Genomic DNA, 13,796 nt, shown 5'->3' on the forward strand with positions numbered 1-13,796 from the left:
AGCACTCACAGTACTATTGGACATGCAGTACTAAAGCACTCACAGTACTACTGGACACGCAGTACTAAGGCACTCACAGTCCTAGTGGACACACAGTACTAAGGCACTCACAGTCCTAGTGGACACACAGTACTAAGGCACTCACAGTACTAGTGGACACACAATACTAGTGGTCACACAGTACTAAGGCACTCACAGTACTAGTGGACACACAGTACTAAGGCACTCACAGTCCTAGTGGACACACAGTACTAAGGCACTCACAGTACTAGTGGACACACAATACTAGTGGTCACACAGTACTAAGGCACTCACAGTACTAGTGGACACACAGTACTAAGGCACTCACAGTCCTAGTGGACACATAATACTAGTGGTCACACAGTACTAGTGGACACACAATACTAGTGGATACACAGTACTAAGGCACTCACAGTACTAGTGGACACACTGTACTAATGCATTCACAGTACTAGTGGACACACCGTACTAATGCACTCACAGTACTAGTGGACACACCGTACTAATGCACTCACAGTACTAGTGGACACACCGTACTAATGCACTCACAGTACTAGTGGACACACAGAACTAATGCACTCACAGTCCTAGTGGACACACCATACTAAGACACAGTACTAATGTACACACAGTACTAAGGCACACACAGTACTAGTGGACACACCATACTAAGACACTCACAGTACTAGTGGACACACAGTACTAAGATACAGTACTAGCGGACACACAGTACTAAGACACAGTACTAGTGGACAACAGTACTAAGGCCCTCACAGTACTAGTGGACACACTAAGGGACAAGGAGCTGGAGCTGGGAGCTCATCAAGGAACAATGAGGAGGACTGCCAAGACAGGACCCACATGTGCGAGGCCTAGGTTGTGCCAGGAAGGACCAGCAGGAGCCCAGCGAGTCTCGAGAGAGGGGCACGGACGTGCTTGGCCAGGCAAGGCTGACCAGGCACCACAGAGGGGCGGGATTTCCTCCCATGATAGGAAACGGTGGAGCGTGTGCAGCAGGAAAGCCGCTTGGTCTTCTTGTGTCTTAACCTGGCTGTGTGTAGAGAATCCACCCGACAGAGGTGGGAGCTGAGGTGGGGGAACCAGCACCAGGCTCAGCCCTGCCCGGCACTGCTCATCCCCTGGGCTGGCACCGTGTCCCCGCAACGAGGAGACCGCCGTGGTTTACCCAGGACAGGCAGGAGGAGGTGAGCGCGTGGAGAGAGATGGGCAGCTCCCCAGGCAGACAAAGTCCAGAGTCTGTCTCCACCGAGCCGAGGATGGTATAGACAGTGACCCAGGGTGAGTGGGACTCTCGTAGCCCGTTCTCAGCCTGATTTTCCCACGCACAGGTGCAAAGCTGGAGAAGCGCTATTCCCACGCACCTCGAGCAGTGCGCGGAGCTGCCTCCCGGGCAGGGCACATAAGCTCTTGTAGAGAGCAGAGCCCCTTCCACACCTCGGCGTCTCCAGGCCAAGGCAGTTCCCCAGTTTTGTACTGTGGAGCTAGGATCAGGCTCAGCTCCCTGGACATCCCAGAGAGTCATATCAATGCCAATACCTACTGGGCCCAAGTCCAGCCACAGGTCCAGCCTGTAACAGCAGCCAGCCAGGTTGAAGTAGGAGGCCGCGGCAGGGGATCACAAGTTCAAAGCCAGCCTGGGCCACTTCGGGAGACCCTGTCTCAAAATGGAATAAGGAAGTGCTGGGGAGGGATACTGGCCAATTCCTACTGTTGGATTGTGTGCGGGACGAACATGCAACAGCAGACCCGACCATGATAGTGCCACCAACTACAAGGCACCGGCAAAAATGAGGAACAAACTGGGCCACAGTATTAGGCACTATGGACTCCATTTTCACAAATTGAAAAAGTGAGCAGAAGTCCTGGGATGCAGCCCAGGGGGAGTGCTTGCCCAGCATGCAGGAGGCCCTGGGTTGAGTCTCCAGTGTGAAGTAAGAGAGGGAGGGAGCCAGAGAGCGAGGAGAAAGAAGTCTGGAGATGACCAGCAGGAGTCCCAGTGGGAAGAGAGGACGTGAGGGCCTCTGGGGAGGGGGCAGGTGAGAGCTATTTTTCCTTCCTGTAATTTTTTTCCAGCATGTGAATCGTGTGAATAAATGAAAGACTGACAAGATTTATCATTTTATGTATTAGTATGTATTTATTATTTATTATTATCATGTTTTATATATTTATTATTTATTTATTATTATCATGTTTATATATTTATTATTTATTTATTACTTTATTTATTATTTTAGATTTGTTTTGCAATTTAATTTTTTTAAATTTAACTCAATGTATAAAGAATATTTTCTCATGTCATTGAATAATTTTTTTCCACTATTATTTTGACCCTTGCAAATTATTTCATCTTATAAATAGGTCATGTTCCAATCTTCTTTTATATTCATTGTGTCTTCATTTTTATAATTTTAAACACTCAGATAAAAATTCTAGACAATAAACATTTAGGAACATTTATAATCATTTCTTCACACCTAATTTTTTAAAGTAGTGCCCATGGTCAAGAATAAGAAGTGCTGGGCTGGGCTGTGGCTCAGTGGTAGAGCCCTTGCCCAGCACGTGTGAGGCAGTGGGTTCGATTCTCAGCACCACATATAAGTAAATAAATAAAATAAAGTCCCATCAACAAGTAAAAAAAAACTTTTTTTTTAAGAATAAAAAGCACTAAGCATATTTACGTCTCCTTTAGCCCTTCCTTATAGCAATCCCAGGGGGTTGGAGCTCAGGCTGGTGAAGTGGCTTCCCCAGGATCCAGCCCGGAGCAGTGAGGCGGTATCTGAGCCCGAGGAGCTGCCTCTTCTCTGACCCAGGATCCTCCGCTGCTCACTCACCGTGACCTGGACAGCACCCTGGTGGGCAAAACCCGGCACAGCCATGCTTGCTCAAGATTGTGGGACGGCTGCACTTTGAATAAAGTGTCGAGTCAAATGAAACAACAGCCCACAACCCACACCCAAGAGAAATCAATGCAATTGGATGAAAATACACACACACACCTCCTCATGCACACGACTGTGAGGAAGCTGTGTGTCCTGAGTTAATCCTAGGACGGCAGTGGGAGGGCTGGAACCCCTAAAATCCTGGCCCTGCTGACCCTTCTGAGTTTAGGAACACCTCCTCTCTGCTCCGTCACCCCTCACGAGACCCTCCACCCCTCTGCTGCTGGTTCAGATGCTCACCAGCGGGTCCCAGCAGATGCCAGCAGCCTACAGACCTCCCCACACCTAATGTCCGCATTAGGACACAGGTCATGGCTGCACGGCAGGCCCTCTTTACCCGTCCTTTAACCCTTCGAAGGACACTTGCTACCCAGGCCCTCCTACTGTGGCAAAGCGGAGACTCCACAGAAGCCTGCCCTGAGAATCTGCGCACCTCTGGCTCTGACTTGCAGGCCCGGTTCAAAGAGGTCTTGGGCAAAGCATCCTGAGAAGGAGAGTCAGAGGAAGCCTTCGCCGTGGAGGCCCAGGAATGGTGGACAGGCGAGTGCTGCCGGCCAGGAGTGGGCCAGCTCCCTTCCTCCCACGCTCCCTGTCCACTTCTCCCACGAAGCAGCTGTTCCATTCCTACAAGAGCCCAGCCACTCAGGCTGACATACGAGTTCCTCTCTGATCTCCTTCGCCAAGAGCTCTCACCAGTGAGGGGCAGGTTGTAGCAGGGTCAGGGGACCTCTCACTGGGGACACTGCTTCCCAGGCTGTGGCTGGTATGTGCCCGTATCTGCCACGTGAGCTTCCGTGTCTGGAGGAACTCAATATTGAGATCCACGGAAGAGGAACATAACGTGGGCTGCACTCTGCCTCAAGTGAGCTGTGTCTGTCGCCGATACTCTCCCCATCGTTCCTTTTTCACTAGGAGGAGCACAAAAGAATCCCAGAGAGCTCCCAGATGCCCTCTGACTCCACAAAGGGGACTCCTGGCACGGGGCGGGGCCCTTCCAGCAGGGCTCAAGGTCACTCTGGTGTGGAGCCACCTCAGGAGGTGACCAGGAAGCCCACACTCCAGCAGGGCAGGGCCGTCAGAGCTGGAGACCTGGTGCTGGGCTGGAAGCCACGGAGACCCATCACCTGGCTCACTGGGGGGGGGAAAGGCCCAAGGCAGAGAAGCCCTGAGTGTTCAGATGACAGCAAGCTGAGCGGAACAACGGGGCTCTGAACACCCGGAGAGGCGACAAGGACACAGCGGCAGCTGGCTTATGGCTAACAGCATTTGACATTGTGACAGTGACAGCGGAGAAACGCAACTAGCGTGTCAGAGGTGGCCTTAAGGACATGTCGCCACAGACAGGAAAAGGTAAACCTAGGAAAGCGAGAAGAGGTCCGAGACGCTGATGAAGCAATGGGAAGGGAGCCTGGAGAATCAGTGATGGGCGGCCAGCCAGGAGGTGCCCAGGGACCACTGGATGATCTGACCAAGCAGCCGGCCTGACCAGGGCTGCACCATCAAAGGGCCTCCTGGGCAGCAGGCGAGCTGCAGGGAAGGCCGGGAGGCCGGGAGGCAGGGAGGCAGGGAGGCCGGGAGGCCACTGCAGGAGCCTCAAGAGGGCTGAGGACCCACAGGCACAATGCGGGAAAGGGCTTGGCAGATGTGAGAGCTGCCCCAACGTAGACTCCATGGAAGTGGTCACCACTGAAGGTGGCTTTTAAAAGAAGGCACCCAGGATGACTGCTCAGACATCCAGCTGGACACTGGGCCAAGGCCAGGACATTCTCCACACCAGGAGCAGTGAGCGCTCACCATGGGCAGGGCACTGATGCAGAGGACAGTCCAGTTCACAGACTTCACAGCCTGCCTCCAGCACTCCTGGGACACGGCTGGATATCTGATAGGGGAGGTGCCAGTTCTGTGACCTTGAACCCTGCAGGAGGGGTGAGGGGCTAAGTGCTCCCCTTCCCCCTACAACCTGAAGTCCATCTCATAGCCCGGTGACCGCTCGGCTTCAGTTGTTGGAGGCAGGGGAGGCAGAGGGTGATGAGCTGTTAATTAAGGTGTGTGGCCTAGCTGTCACCTGATAGCACTGCCATGTCCTCTGGCACACAGAGACCCATGTCTCCAGCTCCGAGGGCAGAAATTAAAAGCCACGCAACCTGAGCTCACCTGCTTGAGCTCCCCAGACTGTCCCTAGGTCCTGAGGCTTCTGCAGGGCAGAATCCACGTCTGCACATTCAGTCCCCGCAGACTGCAGAAACCTAACACCGTTCTCCACCCACAGCCAGGGCCACCAGGAAATTAGCCCTCGCCCAGGGACCTGGACATAATTAAACTGGACAAAAAGACAGCTGCTCTTACCTTTCTTTTTTAATCACCAACACGCAGCCTGGGGATTACTAGCTTTGGGGTGATTTGGGGAGGATTACTCTTTCATTAGTGTCTGGGCCAGTTCCAACACAATGTCATAAGAGCCTTTTGCGATACCCTCCCATGCCAACAGCTCATCCCCACCCAGGTCTGAAAGGTCAGATTTTTGAGAGCCCCTGGCAACCTGACCATCAGAGCCCCAGAGAGCTGACATCTGTTACCAGAAACATCACACAGAAGTGACTTCTGCTCCAGAAGTCTGTGATGCCATCTTTCTAAGTCCCCACGTAGTCTCTGTGATGAGGATGACACACACAGCTGACCCTCCACGCTGTCCCCACCCTTCATACTGCCACCGTGGCCTCTTGTACTAACCAGAGGACACCGATGTGCTGACCTCGAGTGAAGAGGGGCAACAGGAGAAAGGAAGAGTGCATGTCCATCCAAAGCCCCCGAAGGACCAGAGCGCCCAAGTCTCTCCCCTCCATGGGTTGGTACACACACGCAGTGCCAGGGACACCGTAGCCAGCAGAGGCAGACACAGCCCATGTCCCCGGGAACACAGGATGGCTGGAAACCACGGGCTGGGGGTCAGGGAAGGCCTCCTGAGCTCGAGGCTCACTCTGAAACCTGGGGCTCAGCAGAGGGAACCTGGTGAACAGGAGACATACGGGCAGCCGAAGCCATCGCGCAGAGACCACAGGGCAAGAAAGCACAACAGGAGGGGCCAGGGCACAGGAAGGAGATGGAGGCAGAGGCCACACCACCAAGACACAGCCGTGTCGGCTGAAGTGTGGAACACTGCCGTGTGTGATGACCCTCGCTGGCCACAGTGAAGCACAGAGGGGTCCCGGAACAGACAGGGGCCAGCCGGTCAGCAGTCAGCCTCGGCACCCCCAGCCAGTGATGGTGGTGACCTGCCCATCTGTTCCTCTCAGAGTCACAAATGTCACCTCTACTTCCTGCTAAACAGAGTATAAACGTCCTCCTTAGCCCAGCACCCCTTGATCCGAGGAGGCTGAAGCAGAGGATCCAAACTTCAAGGCCAGCCCCCGGCAATTTAGCAAGGCTCCGTCTCAAAATAAAATAGGCTGAGAGTGTGGCTCAGTGGTTAAGCACCCCTGGGTTCAGTCTCCTGTACCAAAAAGAATTTTTTTTTTTTTAAAGAGAGAGTGAGAGAGGAGAGAGAGAGAATTTTTGATATTTATTTTTAAGTTCTCAGTGGACACAACATCTTTGTTTGTATGTGGTGCTGAGGATCGAACCCGGGCCACACGCATGCCAGGCGAGCGCGCTACCGCTTGAGCCACATCCCCAGCCCAAGAATTTTTTTAATAAAAAGTAAATTATAAAATGGCCTCCTTTAATCTTTTTATTTATTTATTTTTGCATTACAATTCTTAATACACCATTATACCATAATTTATCATATCTCTGATTATATATAAGGTATGTTGACACCAAATTCACATATTCACACATGTATTTTGTATAATGATGAGGGCCTCCTTCAATCTTTTTTTTTTTTTTTTTTTAAAGAGAGAGTGAGAGAGGAGGGAGAGAGAGAGAGAAATTATTTAATATTTATTTTTTAGTTCTCGGCAGACACAACATCTTTGTTGGTATGTGGTGCTGAGGATCGAACCCGGGCCGCACGCATGCCAGGCGAGCACGCTACCGCTTGAGCCACATCCCCAGCCCCCTCCTTCAATCTTGAAGGGCTGGTTCTGTTCTTGGACTCAAGGATTTGGTGCACCAGCCCGGGGTTTGCTTCTTTGTGTGATTTCCATCCTTTCCATAGCATAGCTCCTTAGCTGGTTTCATTTTCTCCCCAAAAATAATTCTCACTATTAAGTATGATGTTAGCTTTTTTATTATCTTTACTGAGTTTAACAAGTTTCCCTGTATTCCTAGTTTACTGAGAGTTTTGTCATGAGTGTTGGATTTTGTCAAATGCTTTTCCTGCACCTATCTACACCATCATGATCATGTGACATTTTTCTTTAGCCTACTAATGTGTGATGGATTATATAAATTGACTTCCAAATGTTGATCCGGCCTTGTGCACCTGGAATAAATCCCACTTAGTCATGGAGTATAATTCATTTTTCTTTAAATTCAATACACTGATATTTTGTAGAGGATTTTTGCATTTATGTTCACAAGACATATTGGTCTATGGTTTTCTTGTAATGCCTTTGTCACTCACCAAAGAAGAGATGCAGATGGCAAATAAGCAGAGGAAGAGATGTGACACATCATGTTGTCAGGGAAGTGCAGCCTAAAATGAGATGGCACTTTAACACCTGTTCCGGTGGCCAAAATCCAGAACTCTGATCCCACCAAAGGCCAGCAAGGATGTGGAGCAACGCTGGCTCCCAGTCATTGCTGGTGGGGGAGCAGGATGGCTCAGCCACCTTGGAAGAAAGCTGGGCAGATTCCTACAAAACCAAACAAACTCACAGTGAAACCCACAGCGCATCCCGTGGTATCTGCTCAAAGGAGCTGAAAACTCACATCCACGCCAAGACCCCTCACAGGTGTCTATAGTACCTTTGCTCATAACTGCAGCCACCTGGAAGTAACAGAGTGTCCGCTAGCACACGTGAGCCCTGAGGCACACGCACACAGTGGAAGTTCCTCAGCACTTCAGTGGGTCTGGAGCCCTGGGGAGGCACCAGTCTGAGAAGGCTGTGCGCTGTGAGGCCTCGAACCCAGGACATTCTGGAAACGCAGAACCCTGGAGGCAGTAAAAGATCAGTGGTGCCAGGGAGGGGTGACGAGGCAGAGCACAGGGGCGGGGGAGCAGAACGACCTGCGTGCCACTGTGAGGGCAGGCGCCCGTCACCGTGACTCTGTCCACAGAATGCAAAACAATGAGGTTCCAGTGCTGCAGCCCCGGTGGGTGGTCCCGAGAGCCACCCAGAGTCCAGGATGAGGGCTGAGGCGGAGGCTGACTTCACGGCCTGGCAGCAGCCCACCCACCTGAGAAGAACCAAGCTCGCCACGCTGAGGCTCCTCCACCCTGCTCCACGGCCGGCCCACATGTCAGTCACCTCCTGGCCCTCTCAGACACACCCAGAAGTGGGCTTTACTGGCTTCCTGGGCATCTCATTCCAAGCTGCCAATCAAGATCAACTCTCACACAGATGGTCGCTGACGACAGTGAAATAAATTCACATTCCTGGTAATTGTCCAGTCTCCATTTGATTTAGTGATTCCTGGAAATCTAAAATAGATACTTGGAAAGAAAGTCCTTAAAATGTTTAGAAATTAAATATACTTCTAAGTAATCAATGGATCAACAACAATATCACAGGAAAATAAGAAAAAATACTGAACTGAATTAAAATAACCAAGCAACTGAGTCTCACTAATCACAGGCTGCCGGCTGATTAGAACATACCCACGGCAGGCAAATGCCAACTGTGTGTGACCAAGCTTGGTTTTGTGTTATCACTTCCTCTTCTCTGGCCATAAATACAACTCCACACTTGGTGGGGTGCCGGGGGTGGGGTGCCTCCATACATCTTTCTGCTGATTAATTTGATAAACTACTTTATATAGAATAAGTAAACCAGTTACCTATGCAGGAATATTCCAAAATAAACACTTAAATTTTCTTACCCTTTGAAAACCTTCAAAACTGTTTGGACCCAAGTTAAACCCCAAATCACTTGAAAAAGAAGACTACATATCATTTTGGGGAGAGGGGGCCTTTTAAGTGCCTACAATGTGTACTACACACTCAGAATTCAGGTTAAAGGGCTGGGGTTGTGGCTCAGCAGCAGAGCGCTCGCCTAGCACGGGCGGGACCAGGGTTCTATCCCCGCACCACATAAAAATAAAGGCATTGTGTGGTGTCCATCTACACCTAAAAATATAATAAATGTTTAAAAAAAAGAATTCAGGTTAAAGGTGTGGTCTTTTCTGATAGTTGTACAATCTTCATTGGGTCTAGGGATTCCTGGAAAACCAGACACAAATAAGAGACAACACTCAGTTTCTTAAGATCATCACACTACCATTTATTGGGGAATGATAATTGTGACAGGAGGAAGAGGAAAGAGCTTAGTTACAGACACTCTGTCTCTGAAATAGGTTAGTCAAAAGAAAACAATATTTTATGAAATAGATTCCCAAGAATATGTTTTTGGATACAAAAATTCAGTTATCAATAAGTAGCATTCAAAATTAGGTGTAGCTGTACAATTATAAAAAACTGATTCATGTTGTAACAAAGTTTTCTAAAAGCTCATCGTGTTAGAACAGGCATGTAGCAGTGTTCTGAGGCATACAAATTCACCAAAGGTTTTTAGGTTGTTTTTTTTGGTGGTGCTGGGAGTTGAACCAGCGTCTGGCGCAGGCAAGTGCTCTACCACTGCGCCACACTGAGCCCTCACCATAGGCATCTGAACACCCTCCGTCCCAACTTCACATCCAGAATTTACACAAACAACAAAAGATCAGAGTTCAGAGGGTTTTTTTCTTTTTCCTTTCCTTATTCAAGGCTGCTAAGTAAGTCAAGCAAATACATAGAAAAAGGCAAAATGAATACTTTTCATAGCAGAAAGATCCCAAAGTCCAATGTAAACTCATTTCCTGTTGTAGCAGGACCCTCGACAGGCAGAGCAAACTGGCCCAGCGCCAGCCTCCATTTGCCCTCTAAAGACCTCACAGAGATGCTCTGCCCGGACACCCGGCCTGTTGACATTGGGGACCATTTGTGCTTTTGCTGCTGCTGTTTTGGCTCTGTGGCTGCTTATCAAACGCAGTGCTGTCATGTTGGGAACACACACATCCTCACTGTCGCGCTGTGTGCACTGACCCCATTCCCCAGCACAGCTGCTGCTGTGCACCGGCTGCTTCCCTGGTTGCCCATCGGCCTGTCTATAGAAAGCAGCTTTGAAGACTGGGGTCACTACCAGCTCCTGCTGGAAAGGCTGCCGGCCCTCACCTGACTGCCACAGAACCCGACTAACCAGGGTCTCGCTCCAGGTCAGGCTGGGAGGGCTGCGGAGCATCATCCCCGCGTCCAGAAATACCCAAGTGCAACTGACCGTCCTGAGTGGACCCAGGTCACATGAATCCCCTGCACTTTCCTCTTCACCAGACCAAAAACATTGGGTTCCAGGACTGCACAGAATTCCGAGTTGGAAAGTACCTTGATGGATGGCCTCCGAACCAACCTGTCCAGCAAAACTCTAGACCTCTAGGTTGTTTGGTGTTGGCGGGGGGCAGGTTTCAGGGGTTAAACAAACAGATCTGTATTTAGTTTGAGTTGAGGGACAATTTGCTTTTTAAAAAATACTATCTGTAAACTCTTGCATGTGTCAAAATTACAAAAAATAAATATCTTAGATGTGTAAATTTTTAAAACTATGCCAAAAGCTCTAGTAAATGGTTTCGTGTACCTTTGAACAGTTGAATATTTTTTTTTTTTTATGTGCTCAAATGAGGTTTTAGATTATGTTGTAAATCAAGTGTCTGTTAAAACCCACAGGTGACTCTGGTCGGACGTCATCTGAGAGACGAGGGAGGCCTGGCACAGGCTGCCCCACGGGAACGGGAGCCCACGGCCTCAGGGCCTTGCTCTAGCTCTTCTCGGACACTGTGGCTCCTGCCCTGTTCACAGGGCCATCAGAAGCGGATGCCACACTGGCCAACCCCACACCTTTCTCAAGGTGAGGCCCACTTCCTAATTTTTCTTTCTGTGGAAGAATCAAAAGGTAATTCCATTGTTTCCGGCTCCCTTGGCATACAGTGATTGGCAGAGGGAAGTGGCACACAGGCAGAGGAGCCACGAGTCACCGTACGAGTGTGCTGGGTCCAACTCCAGCACTGAGAGATCACCCAGGGAACACGCCGCGTCGGCTCAGCAGCCACGCAGAGGAGGAGAACCAAGGCTCCGGCCCCTCCTGCGAGACAGAGGCGGGAGCAGGGACTTGTGCCTCCCTTGCCTGGTACCGAACAGGCAGCCTCAGAGCCTGGAGCAGGAGACGGGGCCTAGGGCACTTGGTCTGCAGGGCAGAGCCCCTCCCCGTGCAGCGCTCACAGAGCTGTGGCCCAGCCAAGGGAGCCTCTGCCAGGACTCTCACACGTGGGGAGCAAGCATGGCCACCACAGGAGAACCACCGGGATGGCCCCCCACTCCTCAAATGCAGCGGTGCCTCCTCCGCCCAGCAGTGAAGGGGGCAGGGACCAGAGCAGGGAGCAAATAAGTCCACGACGAGCCTCAGGCTACAACCCTCCGTGAACCTCCGCCTCGCCCGCTGGGCTGTGTCAACCCACGAGGGGCTTGGTACAGATGGCAGCAGAGGGGAAGTGGGTTTCTTCCTCCAAACAAAAGCAAACAAACAAGGAGGCACCGCAGGAAAAGTGGGGGGTGAGTCTCAGGTCCAGGAGGCAGCACGTCCAAAAGCTGCTCAGCGCTCTCATGGGGCTGTCTGGGCAAACCAGCCACGGCCATGGCGGTTAGAGAGAAGCCTGGCTCCTGCCAGGCCTCGGCCCAGGACCTGCCCTGGTGCCCCTGCCGGTGGGAGGTGGGAGGTGGGACTGTCTCCGGAGCTGCTGCTTCTCTGTCATCATGGGAACAACAGCAACAGCCACTGTGCACATCAGTGAGAGGACACACAGTACCAAGTGACAGTCAGATAAGCTCATGGCCACATGCACACCCTGCCACTACCAGGGTCACCAGTATTCATTCCTCAGATTCAACAGTGACACCTGCCCTTCACAGAGGGGGCTCGACCCAGCTGGGCCCTGCCACACCTCCCTCCAGCATCCTGTAATGCGCAGCAGGAAGCATCGTCCTGGCCCTGTGTACACAGAGACGGAGAAGGACACCATACACAACCCGGTCAACAGCACACTCGTCTGTGACTAGCCCAGCTCACACCAGACCCCTGTGACTTCTAAGCTGCATCCACTGCCACTGTGCTAGACAGCCGGGTGACACCTTGAAAGGCATCTCAGAAAGGGCAAGGAGGGGTCCTCACTCCAGCCCACTGAGGCCAACCCCATATCGCACATCACCTATAAGGACCCCGACCTCCCCATGTCCTTCTTCATGTCTCCCAGAAGAACTGGGACATGAATACACCCCAAAAAAGCCAGAGGGTAGCACGTGTCTCCCCTCCTGGCTCCGGGCAGGTGGAGGACAGCCTGGGAAGGGCCTGCAAGATGGCCTGCGTCTGCCGTCAGCCCTGCTCTGACCTCTCCAGCCACAGGCAGAAGCCAGGCAGCCTGAGCTCACTGCCCCAAGCAACAGCCAGCCAGTGGCCACTGCCTTTGGTGTGGAGGTGCTGGAGCACAGAGAGCCTTCATCTGAGGGTGGGCCTGCAGGTCCTGGGGTGCCAGGGACTCCGGCTGATCAAGACAGGCCCTGCTGATGGTCAGGTGGCACAGAGCAGCTGAGAGGGTACACCAGGGACCAGCAAACACCCTAGAGACCCAGGAGGAGACAGTCACAAAGGACAGGGTATGGCAGGCAGGAGACGGCACCGGTGGCATAAGACACTGGAGCCAGGGAGCAGGAGCCAGGCTGAAGAAGGCAGGGTGAGTCCTAGGAGGTCGGGGAGGTGGAGGCTGGTCCAGCTTCCCAGCTGCACAGGGGAGACAGGCCTGCTGCTCACAAGCCCCTTGAGAGGACCAGAAAGCCCACAAACATGGAAGCACACTGCACGTGGCTGGGTGTGAGCCAAGGCCTGATCACCTGCAGCCCCGTGTCCTCCCAGTGCCCCAGCACTGCTGTGCGCCAATGCAGGGACGGCGTGAGGGTGGCTGGGCAGGCATGCCGGCCTCCTGCCCTCCCAGCAGGAATCTTCATCTCACCCGCCCTGCCCCGGCCCCACTGTAGGGGCGGACAGAAAATAAAATCAACTTAAAAGCAAACACCGAGGAATAACCAAGAAAAAATACAGCAGGAAGCAGCCAGCCCCCGTCCACAGGATGCGGCAGGGTCTGTACTGCTGCTGCTCTCCCTCCACCTGGTGCTAGGAAGTCGTGAGGACAGAAGCAAGCTGGGGGACCGGGGACCCCGGAGACGAGGAGTCTGCGCCAGGCGCAGGAGAAGTCGTTCCACAGCCAGGTGCTGCACAACAGCAGGAATGCCCAGGTCCGGGAGGCAGCAGCGCGTCTCGCCAGAAGGGGCCCCACTCCCCTCCAGGGCCAGGCTGGCCAGGACCCAGGGAGCACAGAACACCCACCTGGGTTCCCAGGGCAGAAGCCAGTCCACGCTGGGGAGGCAGCAGCACCAGGGCCCGGGAGGAGGGACAAGTCTGCAAAGGCCTCGTGGGCCCCGCCATTCTGTCCCAGCCTCCCGCCGAGGCCTCCCCCGGGCTCATCTGCTGACGTTTAACCAGGTTTTTTTTATTTAGGGGAATTCAGTGGGTCAGCATCCAGAGAGGATCAGGTGTGAGAGGAAGACCCGGCTGCCCGAGGTGCAGAACCCAC

This window comes from Urocitellus parryii, chromosome 9 (genome assembly GCF_045843805.1).
Source record: "Urocitellus parryii isolate mUroPar1 chromosome 9, mUroPar1.hap1, whole genome shotgun sequence".
In the NCBI taxonomy this organism is placed as follows: domain Eukaryota; kingdom Metazoa; phylum Chordata; class Mammalia; order Rodentia; family Sciuridae; genus Urocitellus; species Urocitellus parryii.